The sequence below is a fragment of the Heloderma suspectum genome, chromosome 3 (genome assembly GCF_057233095.1).
Source record: "Heloderma suspectum isolate Gila_16-S chromosome 3, 16-S_ref, whole genome shotgun sequence".
Lineage (NCBI taxonomy): Eukaryota > Metazoa > Chordata > Lepidosauria > Squamata > Helodermatidae > Heloderma > Heloderma suspectum.
The window spans coordinates 319,509,596-319,522,746 of NC_139460.1; positions in this window are offsets into that span (position 1 = coordinate 319,509,596).

A 13,151-nucleotide genomic window follows, 5' to 3' on the forward strand; every position below is an offset into this window, starting at 1 on the left:
CACTAGGGGAATCAAAGGCTCTTTTATAGTGTAGTCCTATGCACCTATGCACCTTCCTATCTACTGGGAAGTCAGTCCCATGGAATTCAGTGGGACATACTCCAGGGTAAGTGGGTATAGGTCAGACTGCAGCCTTTAGGTTGCTTTCAGACAAGCTATAATTTGTCTTCAGGCTTAACATCACCGGAGCCAAATAATGCCAGAGCCAGTGCTTAAAATAAATGGTGCAAATCCATACAGCTTTCCCTTCCCCCCCACCCCCAAACCCCTTCTCTGTTTCCTTGCTTTATTCTGAACCTGATATTTGAGTTTGTGCAGAACTTGGAATCATTTCACAAGGGGCTGTGTGGGAAGAGGAAGCAAAGCATTCACTTCTTATATATTTTTAAGATGAGGTCGAGACACCATCTCCGCCTCCTCTTCCGGGCTGCAAGGCTATCCCCGAGCAAAAAGGCTGGGGTGCCTCCACTCATTACCTGTTGATGATGGGGACAGGTGTCCAATCCAAAACAGCAGTCACTAAGTTGCCAGAGGTGACTGGCAAAAAAGCCTCCAGTCTATTCTGCTGCAGGAGTAACATCTTTTCAAAAAGCTGTCAGTAATACAGGGAGGCAGAAAGAGCGGTAGGGATGGGGGAGAAATTCTTACCGTTTGCATTTTAATGTGATTTAAATCTAATTTGCACTTCCAGAACCAAAAGGTGGTTATATTCATGCTTTTCCAAATTTTGAGATGTTCCCAATTTTTTCTCCAATCAACAAATGCATACAAAAATGTACATATTAGGGGAAAGTGCACACAAAAATGTTTATATGTTCACGAAAGCGAAGTACAAAAACCACATTATATTATGGAAAATTGCTTGCCAAAAATGTGTGTATTGGGCAAAAAAAAGGCAGATATTAGGAGATTTTATGCAGATAAAAATGTGTACATGTGGGCTTTAAAAAAAAATCCACAAACTGATGCAGAAACGGGATGAATCAAACTTAAGATTGGAAAAATGAGACACTGACTGAAACAGAAATGGACAGATTCATCCACCCCTAAGAAAGAACCTCTTTCAGAATGGTGCCAGACTGCATCTTTTGCTGGGAAGAAGCATCAGTGTCATCATGGGTTGGAGGGGAAGGATTAGCACACACACACACACACACACCCTTCTCATTTCCCTCACCACGCAAGTGGTAAAAAGGAACAGACACTTGCTTTTGCTGGGGGATGCTGGGAGTGGTAGTCCGCTCATCTGGTGGGAAGCAAGGTGGGAAAGGCTGTACTCGACCAACATCGCTGAGTCCCTGAATATGGCCACTGACCAGCACAGCATATGCGAGAGATCATAACTCAATGGCAGAACACCTGCTTTGCATACAGGAAGGCTCAAGTTCAATGCTTGGGCATCTAGACTTGCTTCCAATCGCAGCAGCCAACACTAAGACTATATGGGCTGATGGTCCAACACAGGATAAAACAGGTTCATATGTGAATAGGCAACTTCTGGTGGCACCACTGGACAAACCCTTTTGCCTGGAGATACCAGGATTGAACTTGGGGGATGGTGAAGCTTTCTGCATGCAAAACAGCTGCTCTGCCCACCGAGCTATTGTGACCCTTTTCCTATGCTGCGTTAGTCAGCGGAGCATAGGAAGGGAGGCCTATAGCACGGTCCAAAAATAAAATACAATTCGGTGCTGTAGGAGAGGGTTCCCTAAGCAGGTGTTTATTTAGGGAGAGGGTTCCCTAAGCACCCTAAGAGCCTCGTGTGGCGCAGAGTGTAGGCAGCAGTATTGCAACCAAAACTCTCCCCACAACCTGATTTCGATCCCAGGATTCCCAGCGGAAGCTGGGTCTCGGGTAGCCGGCTCAGGTCGACTCAGCCTTCCATCCTTCTGAGGTCGGTAAAATGAGTACCCAGCTTGCTGGGGGAAAGGTAGTCACGACTGGGGAAGGCAATGGCAAACCACCCCGCTAGTCTGCCATGAAAACGCCAGTGTAAGCGGCATCCCTCTAGGGGTCCGTAATGACCTGGTGCTTGCACAGGAGGAACCTTTCCTTTCTTTTCCCTAAGCAGGTATTTATTTAGGGAGAGGGTTCCCTAAGCAGGTATTCATTTAGCTCTGCCAAGGCCAACAGGATGACTGTACCTCTCTGAGGAGCATCCATATTGGCAGTGGAAAGCACCACTGCACTCACCAGAGGGAAATAGCCTGCCATGCCTGGTCAAATCACAGAGGATGTCAGCAATAGTAATGGAGGAGCACAGAAGATGAGGAAGGCAAGACTTCCTCAATGAATTCCCAAGCAACTATCTATCTATCATCTATCTATCTATCTATCTATCTATCTATCTATCTATCTATCTAACAGATGTATACACCACTGAATATTTTGTGGGAAATAGAGGGAGCCCAGGTAATGTTCTGCACAGAACAGGCTTCCTCCTCCCAAGCCTGTGTGGTGAGCGCTACATCTCTCTATGGCAGCCTTCCCCAGTCTGAAATCCTCCAGATGTTTTGGACTACAACTCCCATCAGCACCATAATTCATGCCCAAATGGCAGGGGTGATAGGAGTTGTAGTCGAAAGCATCTGGAGGGCGCCCGGTTTGGGAATCTTGCTCTATGGAACCTTGTGCATATAAAATTAGGGATGTATGAGAAATTCATTTCAGTTCGCTTTTGATCAGGATTTACCCAGTTCGTACCTTCCAGACCAAGCACGGATTCGGACGCAATCCACAGTCGAAGTCCATACATTTCCGAGCTTGCAATGTGATTCACAGACCAAAAAAAATGAGCATTCAACAGCATGTGTACATTTGAAAAATTTGCATGAAAAAAATCTATACTTTTGAAAAATGAGCACAAATACACTTTAATCAATGGCAGAAGAATGAGTACATTTCACAGATACGTGCAAATGATACATACATTTGGAAAAAATATGCACAAAAATACGCACAGATTTTCATGTGAAAAGAAAAAAAAAGATTGCAAACTGATATGGAAGCTTCAAGAAGGAATTCAGAGAACTTTAGCAAGCTCATGTTTTGCTGATTTGTACATCTTTTAAATACCCACACAATAGTGACTGGCCATTTGCGGGAGCATTGCTTGTCTATAGGATTCAAATGTTAGGGATGGTTAGGGAATTCAGTCTTCGCCGATTCTGATGTGAACTGACCTGATGGACAGATGTAAACTTAGGGTTCAATCCTATGGGGATAGGCAGACGCCTCTGAACTCGGAGGCAACTGCCTATTCAATGCAGGGTAGGAGCAGCATGGAGGGGATCGTCCCCTCCACGCTTCAGCCGCTCTGCATTCGCAGCTAGACAGCTGATTTCGGCTGTCTAGCTGCTAGGGATGGGGGAGAAATCCGCCACGGACTACCCCCCCGCCACCCCCCGAAATACCCCTGGGATGGACCCTACCCGGCGGCGGCTGGTCCGGGTCATCGTCTTCGTTCCACAACCATCTGCTGCCAGGCTGCGGAACAAAATGACATCTGGCGTAGCGGACGCCATTTGTGTCCCTGCCCTTGGCCGTGATTGGCTATGTAAATATTTACATACCCTATCACGGCAAAGAGCAAGGACGCAAATGGCGTAGTGGACAAAAACAGCAGGGACGCAAATAGCATCCACTATGCCATTTACATCCCTGCTCTTTGCTGTGATAGGCTACATAAATATTTATGTAGCCAATCACGGCTACATAATATTTATGTAGCCAATCACGGCCAAGGGCAGGGACGCAAATGACGTCCCCTATGCCGGATGCCATTTGCGGGCGCAGCCCGGCAGCGGATGGAAGTCCGGCTGTGGGTGACCCCGTCCGGCAGCTCTGCGGACTCACCGCGGAGTGGAGCTGGCCAGGCAGGATTCCGGGGGGAGGGACAGTTTACCTTCCCCCCCCCCCGCAGACGCCCGGACCCGAACGGGGTCAGTATTCCATACACGCCTAGTAGCTGCAGGAAGTCGGAGCAGGGGGGGCAGAGGCCGGACGACGCATAGGAAGCATTGGAACGGCACTTCTGCCCTCCCCGCCCCAGCCTGCCCCCAGGAATGCCCTGTTTTCACCGCTCTGCGCTCCTCTTATGAATGCAGAGCATGGGGCCAATCTGCGCTGCCTACGAGGCAGCACGGGAGGGGGTGGACATCGGTTCTCAGGGAACCGACCTCGGAGCATGGGCCACTGACTAGCGGCCATAGGATTGCACCCTTAGTAATCCACTAGAGTTTGCACTTCTCTGAATGTTCCTAAGCAGTTCTTGGCTAAAAAAAATTGTATCAAAAATGTTTTAAAATGCATATTTTGAGAGAAGATATGCTAGACATCCATTTGGAGAGAATATATATATATATATATATATATATATATATATATATATACACATACACACACACACATACATACACACACATATACGTTTGTGTATGTGTGTTGTTGTTGTTTATTCGGTCAGTCGCTTCCGACTCTTCGTGACTTCATGGACCAGCCCACACCAGAGCTTCCTGTCGGCCGTCGCCACCCCCAGCTCCCCCAAGGACGAGTCCGTCATCTCCAGAATATCATCCCTCCATCTTGCCCTTGGTCGGCCTCTCTTTCTTTTGCCTTCCACTTTCCCTAGTATCAGCATCTTCTCCAGGGTATCCTGTCTTCTCATGATGTGGCCAAAGTACTTTAGTTTAGCCTTTAATATCCTTCCCTCAAGTGAGCAGTCTGGCAGGCTTGATTTCCTGGAGGATGGACTGGTTTGATCTTCTTGCAGTCCAAGGCACTCTCAGAATTTTCCTCCAGCACCACAGTTCAAAAGCATCTATCTTCCTTCGCTCAGCCTTCCGTGTGTGTGTGTGTGTGTATATATATATATATATGTATGTAAATGTGTATTAAAATTCAAATTTTCATGCAGATTTGAGCGGGGGTATTAGTTTAATGTAGAAATGGGATGGGATGGAATTATGGTGAATTTAACTCTAGAAAATACAATCTTAAAATAGGTGGCCATGTGTCTAACTTGACAGAGGACAATCCTCTATTTGAAAGTGTCCTTTATTTGAAGGGCTTTCCAGACCAAGTCTGGTTTAAAGAACCATGTGCAGGGAGAGCAGCAGGGGCCTTGAAGTTGCCCATGCATGGTTAGTATCTGGACAGCGGAATGAGCAGGTACACAGCTGACCTGGCCACAATCTTCCCCAGTGTGGGGGTGATGAACTACATTTCTGTTTAAATTTAATTTATTTGTTTGTTTGTTTATTTATTACATTTCTAATCCATCCAATAAGTAGCATTCTATGGGCAGATTGCAAACAGTTAAAAATATAAAATACAATACAAATATTTAAAAGAATAAAATACAATAAAATGCGAGACAATAAGGAGCACAGGAAATGATAAAATCCCTGGGAGAAAAGGAAGGTCTTTGCCTGGTGCTGGAAAGATAACAACGTAGGTGCCTGACGAACCTTTTTGAGGTGTTTATTGCATAAGTGGGATGCCACCACTGAGAAGACCCTCTCTCTTGTAGCCACCTGCCTAGCTTCCTTTGGTGGGGGCACTTGGACGTGGGCCTCCAAAGATGACCTAAGGATCTGCGCAGGTACATGTGTGAGGAGACATGCCTTTAGATACATGATGATGATGATGATAATGATAAAATCAAGATTAACAACTAAGGGCAGATAACACCATGCACGACAACACCCAATAAAGTCCTGACTCAGTTATAAGCCCTGCTGCTCTCCCTCCTTATGGTTCTTTAACTTTAAATATCTCTTCAAATAGAGGACACCCCCAAATAGAGGACTGCCCTCTGCCTGCTCTCCAAAACAGTCCTCTGTAAAGAAGGGCACCTGGCCACCCAATGTGCCCTCAAGGCCCAGGCTGCTGGAATCACTGCCCATTTCTTTCCCACAGAGAAAGAGAACGGGTGAGGCTCTGGGCCCAGCGGCCGGCTTCTTCAAGGAGCGGAATGGCCTTTCCACTTGACCTGTGGCCTGTGCAGTTATTAGTGCTGCTTCTTTCCTGGCTGGGTTGTCTCCCTTGTTATTCAATTACAGGACAGGAGAGCTGAGAAACAGAACAGACTCCGTGGAATGCGGAGAGATGAAGGGCTGGGCCTCACCACTGGGTTTGCCCTTTCCTGTCCGCTTCCATTCCTGTACTTCTCCCTCTTCTCTGTCTTTCGCTCTTTCACAGAATGAAGCAGGCTTCAGAGTGGGTTTAGAGGCAGCAGAAGCCAGCGGAGCACAACAGAGAAGTCAGCATTAAGCTTCCAAGAAAACCCAATGCCAAGATGAGACTAAGGGCTAAACCACGCATTCTGCTAATTGCATAGGTGTCGCTGAGCCAGAAATTTTTCTTTATAGCAGTGTAACTGTGATGGGTCCCAACTCCAACCAGGACATGTTTCTTTCAGGTGCGGGAGATTTATTTTATTATATTTTATTTATTTTATTGCATTTCTATACTGCCCCATAGCCGAAGCTCTCTGGGCAGTTTACAAAAGTTAAAATATTAAATACAATATGAATAGTCTAAAAGTCATTTACAAAAGAGCACATAAAAGCACACAAATATAGACAAATAACATATAACTAAAACCAACACTGAACTATCAGACATAACTAAAGACACAACCAGGATCGATTAAAACTCATCATGTGCTGCCAAATGCCTGGGAAAAGAGAGGTCTTAACTTGGCGCCGAAAAGATAATAATGTCGGCGCCAGGCGGACCTCATCAGGGAGCTTATTCCACAGATGGAACCACAGATTTAACCTGTCCTTCCTGGAGCGCGCTGGTCCTGACCCAAAACTGGACTGCATGTGGTTAGACTGGACTAAAGAAAATATCAGGCTCAGCTATACCTGCAGGATTAGCAGAATGTATCGTTTGGCCCTCAGAGGTTATTCATAGAATCAGGGAATAATAGGGTTGGAAGGGGACTGTAAGACCACTGAGTCCAACCCCCTCCTCAGTGCAGGAATCCAAGTCAGAGCATCCCCAACAGATGGCTGTCCAGCCTCATCTTGAAGGCCTCCAGTGCGGAAGAGCCCACCACCTCCCCAGGTAATTGGTTCCATTGTCGTATTGCTCTAACAGTCAGGAAGTTTTTCCTGATGTTCAGCATGAATCTGGCTTCCTGTAACTTGAGCCCATTATTCCGTGTCCTGCACTCTGGGATGATCGAGAAGAGATCCTGTCCTTCCTCTCTGTGACAACCTTTCAAGTACTTGAAGAGCGCTATCCTATCTCCCCTCAGCCTTCTCTTCTCAAGGCCCAGTTCTTTCAGTCTCTCTTCATAGGGCTTTGTTTCCAGTCCCCTGATCATCTTTGTTGTCCCCCTCTGAATCCTCTCCAGCTTCTCTGCATCCTTCTTAAAGTGCAGTGCCCAGAACTGGACACAGTACTCCAGATGAGGCCAAACCAGTGATGACTAGAGCGGAACTAGTACTTCCCGGGATTTGGAAGCTATGCTTCTACTGTTGTTGTTCAGTCGTTCAGTCGTGTCCGACTCTTTGTGACCCCATGGACCATAGCACGCCAGGCCTTCCCGTCCTGCGCTCTCTCCCGGAGTGTGCATATTCCATATTCAATATGGATACGGAGTATGCATATTCAAGTCCATATTCATTGCATCGGTGATGCTATCTAGCCATCTCATCCTCTGCCGTCCCCTTCTCCTTTGGCCTTCAATCTTTCCCAGCATCAGGGTCTTTTCCAGAGAGTTTTCTCTTCGCATTAGGTGGCCAAAATATTTCAGCTTCAGCTTCAGTATCTGTCCTTCCAATGAGCACTCAGGGTTGATTTCCTTTAGGATGGACTGATTTGACCTCCTTGCAGTCCAGGGGACTCGTAAGAGTCTTCTCCAGCACCACAGTTCGAAAGCATCGATTCTTCGACACTCAGCCTTCCTTATAGTCCAGCTCTCATAGCCATACGTTGCTATTGGGAAAACCATAGCTTTGATTATACGAACCTTTGTCGGCAAGGTGATATCTCTGCTTCTTACTATGCTGTCTAGGTTTGCCATAGCTTTCCTCCCAAGGAGCAAGCGTCTTTTAATTTCATGGCTACAGTCACCGCCTGCGGTGATCTTGGAGCCCAAGAAAATAAAATATGTCACTGCTTCCATTTCTTCCCCTTCTATATGCCAGGAAGTGATGGGGCCAGATGCCATGATCTTAGTTTTTTTAATGTTGAGTTTCAAACCAGCTTTTGCACTCTCCACTTTCACTCTCAACAAGAGGCTCTTTAGATCCTCTTCACTTTCTGCGATTTGGGTGGTATCGTCTGCGTATCTGAGTTGGTTGATAATTCTCCCGGCAATCTCAATTCCGACCTGTGATTCATCCAACCTGGCGTTTCTCATGATGTACTCTGCATATAAATTAAATAAGCAGGGCGACAATATACAGCCTTGTCGTACTCCTTTCCCAATTTTGAACCAATCGGTTGTTCCATGTCCACTTCTTACTGTTGCTTCTTGACCCTCGTACAGGTTTCTCAGGTGACAGGTAAGGTGGTCTGGTACTCCCATCTCTTTAAGAATTTGCCACAGTTTGTTGTGATCCACACAATCAAAGGTTTTAGCATAGTCAATGAAGCAGAAATAGACGTTTTTCTGGAATTCTCTTGCTTTCTCCATGATCCAGCGAATGTTGGCAATTTGATCTCTAGTTCCTCTGCCTCTTCGAAACCCAGCTTGTACTTCCGGTAGTTCTCGGTTCGCATGCTGCTGAAGCCTAGCTTGTAGGATTTTGAGCATACTTGCTGGCATGTGAAATGAGCGCAATCGTACGGCAGTTTGAACACTCTTTGGCATTGCCCTTCTTTGGAATTGGAATATAAACTGACCTTTTCCAGTCTTGTGGCCATTGTTGAGTGTTCCAAATTTGTTGGCATATTGAGTACAGCACTTTAACAGCATCATCTTTTAGGATCTTAAATAGCTCAGCTGGAATACTGTCATCTCCTCTAGCTTAGTTGTTAGTAATGCTTCCTAAGGCCCACTTGACTTCACTCTCTAGGATGTCCGGCTCAAGTTCAGTGACTGCACTATCATGGCTATCAGGGACATTAAGATCTTTCCTGTATAGTTTTTCTGTGTATTCTTTCCACCTCTTCTTAATCTCATCTGCTTCTGTTAGGTCCCTGCATTCTTTGTCCTTTATCATGCCCGTCTTTGCACAAAACATTCCCTTGAGATCTCCAATTTTCTTGAAGAGATCTCTAGTCTTTCCCATTCTATTGTTTCCCATTCTACTGTTTTCTTCGATTTCTTTGCATTGTTAATTTAAGAAGGCCTTCTTGTCTCTCCTTGCTATTCTCTGGAAATCTGCATTCAGTTGGGTATATCTTCCCCTCTCTCCCTTGCTTTTCGCTTCCCTTCTTTCCTCAGCTACTTGTTGTAAAGCCTCATCAGACAGCCACTTTGCTTTCTTGCATTTCTCATTGGCCTTTTTTGCAGCCACATCACATTGTTGGCTCATATTCAGCTTGTGATTGACAACAATTCCAAGATCCTTCTCTCTTGTAGTATTGTTGAGCCACGTATCCCCCATCTTGTAACTGTGCATTTGGTTTCCTTTCACTAGGTGCAGAACTTGGCATTTATCCCTATTAAATTTCATTCTGTTTTTTTCTGCCCAGAGCTCCAGTCTATCAAGATCACTTTGAAGTTTGTTTCTGTCTTCCAAGATATTAGCTATCCTGCCCAACTTTGTGTCATCTGCAGATTTGATCAGCATTCCCGGCACCACCTCCTCCAAGCCATTAATAAAAATGTTGAAGAGCACTGGGCCCAGGACTGAGCCCTGCGGTACCCCACTCGTTACCTCTCCCCAGCTTGAGAAGGTCCCATTGAGAAGCACTCTTGGAGTCCGATTCTGTAGCCAGCTGTGGATCCACCGGATCGTTGTTTCATCTAGCCCACCTTGAGCTAGTTTGCTCACTATCAGGATATCATGGGGCACTTTGTCGAAAGCTTTGCTGAAGTCAAGGTATATGATGTCCACAGCATTCCCACAGCCCACAAGGGAGGTTACTTGATCAAAACATGAGATCAGATTAGTCTGGCAGGATTTGTTCTTGACAAATCCATGTTGGCTTCAAGTAATCACGGCATTGTTGTCAAGGTGCTTCCAGATGGATTGCTTTATGATCTGCTCCAGAGTTTTCCCAGGGATTGATGTCAGACTGCCTGGTCTGTAGTTCCCAGGTTCCTCCTTTTTACCCTTTTTGAAGACAGGGACAACATTAGCCCTCCTCCAGTCATCTGGTACTCACCCGTCCTTCATGATTGCTCAAAGAGAATAGACAGCGGTTCTGAGAGTTCTTCTGCCAGTTCCTTTATTACTCTCGGGTGCAGTTCATCTGGCCCTGGGGATATGAACTCATTCATAGTAATTAGGTGTTCCTTGACCATATGCCTATCGATCTCAAGCTGCAATCCTGCCCCTTCAGCTTGTACTTCACCTTTGCCAGGGGGGTCATAGACCTTCTTTTGGGAGAAGACTGAGCCAAAGTAGGAATTGAGCACTTCTGCCTTTTCTTTGTCATCTGTTATCATTTTCCCATCCTTATTTAATAGCTGAACCACCATTTCTTTCCTCTGCCTTTTACTATGCACGTAGCTGAAGAAAGCCTTTTTGTTGCTTTTAGCATCTCTCACTAACCTCAGCTCGTTCTCAGCTTTAGCCTTCCTGACGCCATCCCTGCAATTCTGTGCTACCTGTCTGTACTTTTCCTTTGTTGGAAAAAAGACTTTTCCTTCAGTCTTGTCCTTCCATTGCCTCTTTTCCCTTTTTGTGACTAGCTTTCTGGTTGTTCTAGAGTTGCCTGTGCCTGACCCTCTACTCACTGCAGGTTAAAAACAGAGTCCCACTGGTATGGAAGTGTGTGTAACAAGACAAATGAAAACAAGAAAAAGAAAAAAATGTTAAAAAAATAAAAATAAAATAAAATATTCACACATTAATCTCTGGCTGTGGACAGAAAGATCCCTTGGTTTTGCACCATGTGTTGCTGTCACAAACTGAAATTATCTCACCCTTTCCAGGCCCATCAGCAAATTTGGCCCGAAGGCTTTTATAGGGCCACAGGAAGTATGTCCTGCTCAGGCCTGTTAGTATAAGGGAGAGCAGAGGAGCCTTGATGTTCCCATCAACACCTTGGAAGCAGACACAGCAGGCAGACAGGTCACCTGGGCTGGGTCCGTGCTCATACCTTTTATCAGTATTGAAGTGCAGTGATAACTGCTGGGGCACATCACGTATTCTGTATACCGCTCTTCTAGTGTTATTTCCCAATTTTTATTCCGTATTATCCAAAATACTGCAGCAGGTGTCATTGTGTGTGCTACACGATATAAACGCACAAGAGGGCTATAGCCCCACCATGATGGGATCGTATAGGTGTAACACGAGTTGTAGATCTGGCCCTGGTCACAGCCTTCCCTACTAGGGTGAGATGCGTTGTACTTCTATCTTATTATCTCTAAATTCGCATGTATACATATAAATTTACATATGTAAATTTATATAAAAGATCAGCGAGAGCTTAAGGAGGAAGTGCCCTCGCTCACCTCGGGGGCGATTTGCTCAGACTGGGGAGCAGGCTTTGAGGCAAGGGCTTTATAGGGCCTGACAGACAGGGATTGGGCCTTTGGGGTCAGCTGACTAAGTACTCAGCCTAGACTGGTGTCCTAGAAGGTGCCCACGAACCACGGAGCTCAGTTCTGGCAGTTCTTGCTTCTGAAACAGAGCGCTGGTGGTACAGGAAGTTAAGTGCTGGAGCCTGGTTGCTGGGAGTCCCGGCTCAAGACCCCTTCCTCCCCCAGGGGCCTTGACTTTCTTGGTGATACGACGCAGAGGGGAAAGCCACCTGGAAGCAGCAGAGCCAGTCACGGGGAGACGGTCTGTGCTGCCTCCTCGTGCAACTGTCTGCAGCAGTTGGCATGAAAAAGTGCCGCATTTGCTGGCCACACCTTGGGGCGATGGGAAGCAGGGGGAGGAAACAGCCAGCCCAAATGGTGCCATGGTTCTTTCAAAGGTGCCTCCATATCTGCATCCCTGTAATAATCAAGACTCTGGGACTGACACAACCATGGCTTGCCCGCCAGCGCTCGCTTTCAAAGCCTGCCAGGCAGGCAAGCCTTTGAAGTGGCGGAGGGTCTCGAGTGCGACAAAGAGATAAAACCACGCCAGGCCGCCAGTCAGCAAGGGAGGGGGAAGAATGATGCTGGGTGGGCAGGGGGACCGCCAGCTCCCTTGGACGGGGGAGAGGCAGGCAGAGGGAGGAGCCAGGAGATACAGGTTCTTCCCAAGCAGGTATGAAAGAAGGGTGTGTAGAGTTGTCATTGCCCGATTTCAAACGACAGCGGCACCAATTCTTCGTATGAGTAATTGTTGATTCATTGATTAATCAATCCATTAAATCGACTTCTTTGCATTTGAGAAAAACATACTTTTTCCTTTTAGATTTTTGTGTGCATCTGTTACAGCAGGTACCATCTTAGAAAGGCATCCTTCGCTCCTTCCTCATATAAGAAGGGATGCCTCTTTGAGCGCACTTGGCCTCTGCACTTTTTTCGTAAGCACGTTTTTCATGAGTAAAATCAAGATCTATTTAGAATAAATGTAATAGAAAGAACACTGAAGGGAAGTACTAAAAAAGAGGATTTTTAATCCTTCTAATACTATAGTAATTTGTCTAATAAATGTTACTGGGGTTTAGCCTTGTTGGCCTTTTACAGAATGCTTTAGAGGAGTTTGCAAATTTTTAAAAACTACACTTCCTCTTTTTCTTCTTTCTTTCTTTCTTTCTTTCTTCTTCTTCTCTCTCTCTCTCTTTCTTTCTTTCAAACAAAAAATGGTCTTTATAATGTGGATTAGCCATACCTTTAAGCTGAGAAGAAGGTGCGGACAAGGCACCCAACAGCCCTGCAAGAAGGCCACTTCTATCTGCAGCCTTAGCATATTTTCGTCATTAGCATATTTTCATCCAGAGTAGCTGGATTCCTTGTGCTGGGGATGCTTGGGCCTCCTTCCTCTCCTGACGAGTTTCAGATAGCATTAGCTGTTGATCCTTGTCTTCTACTAACCATCTTTCCTTACTTCCAGAAAGAGAGAGTTTTCTTTGCTCTC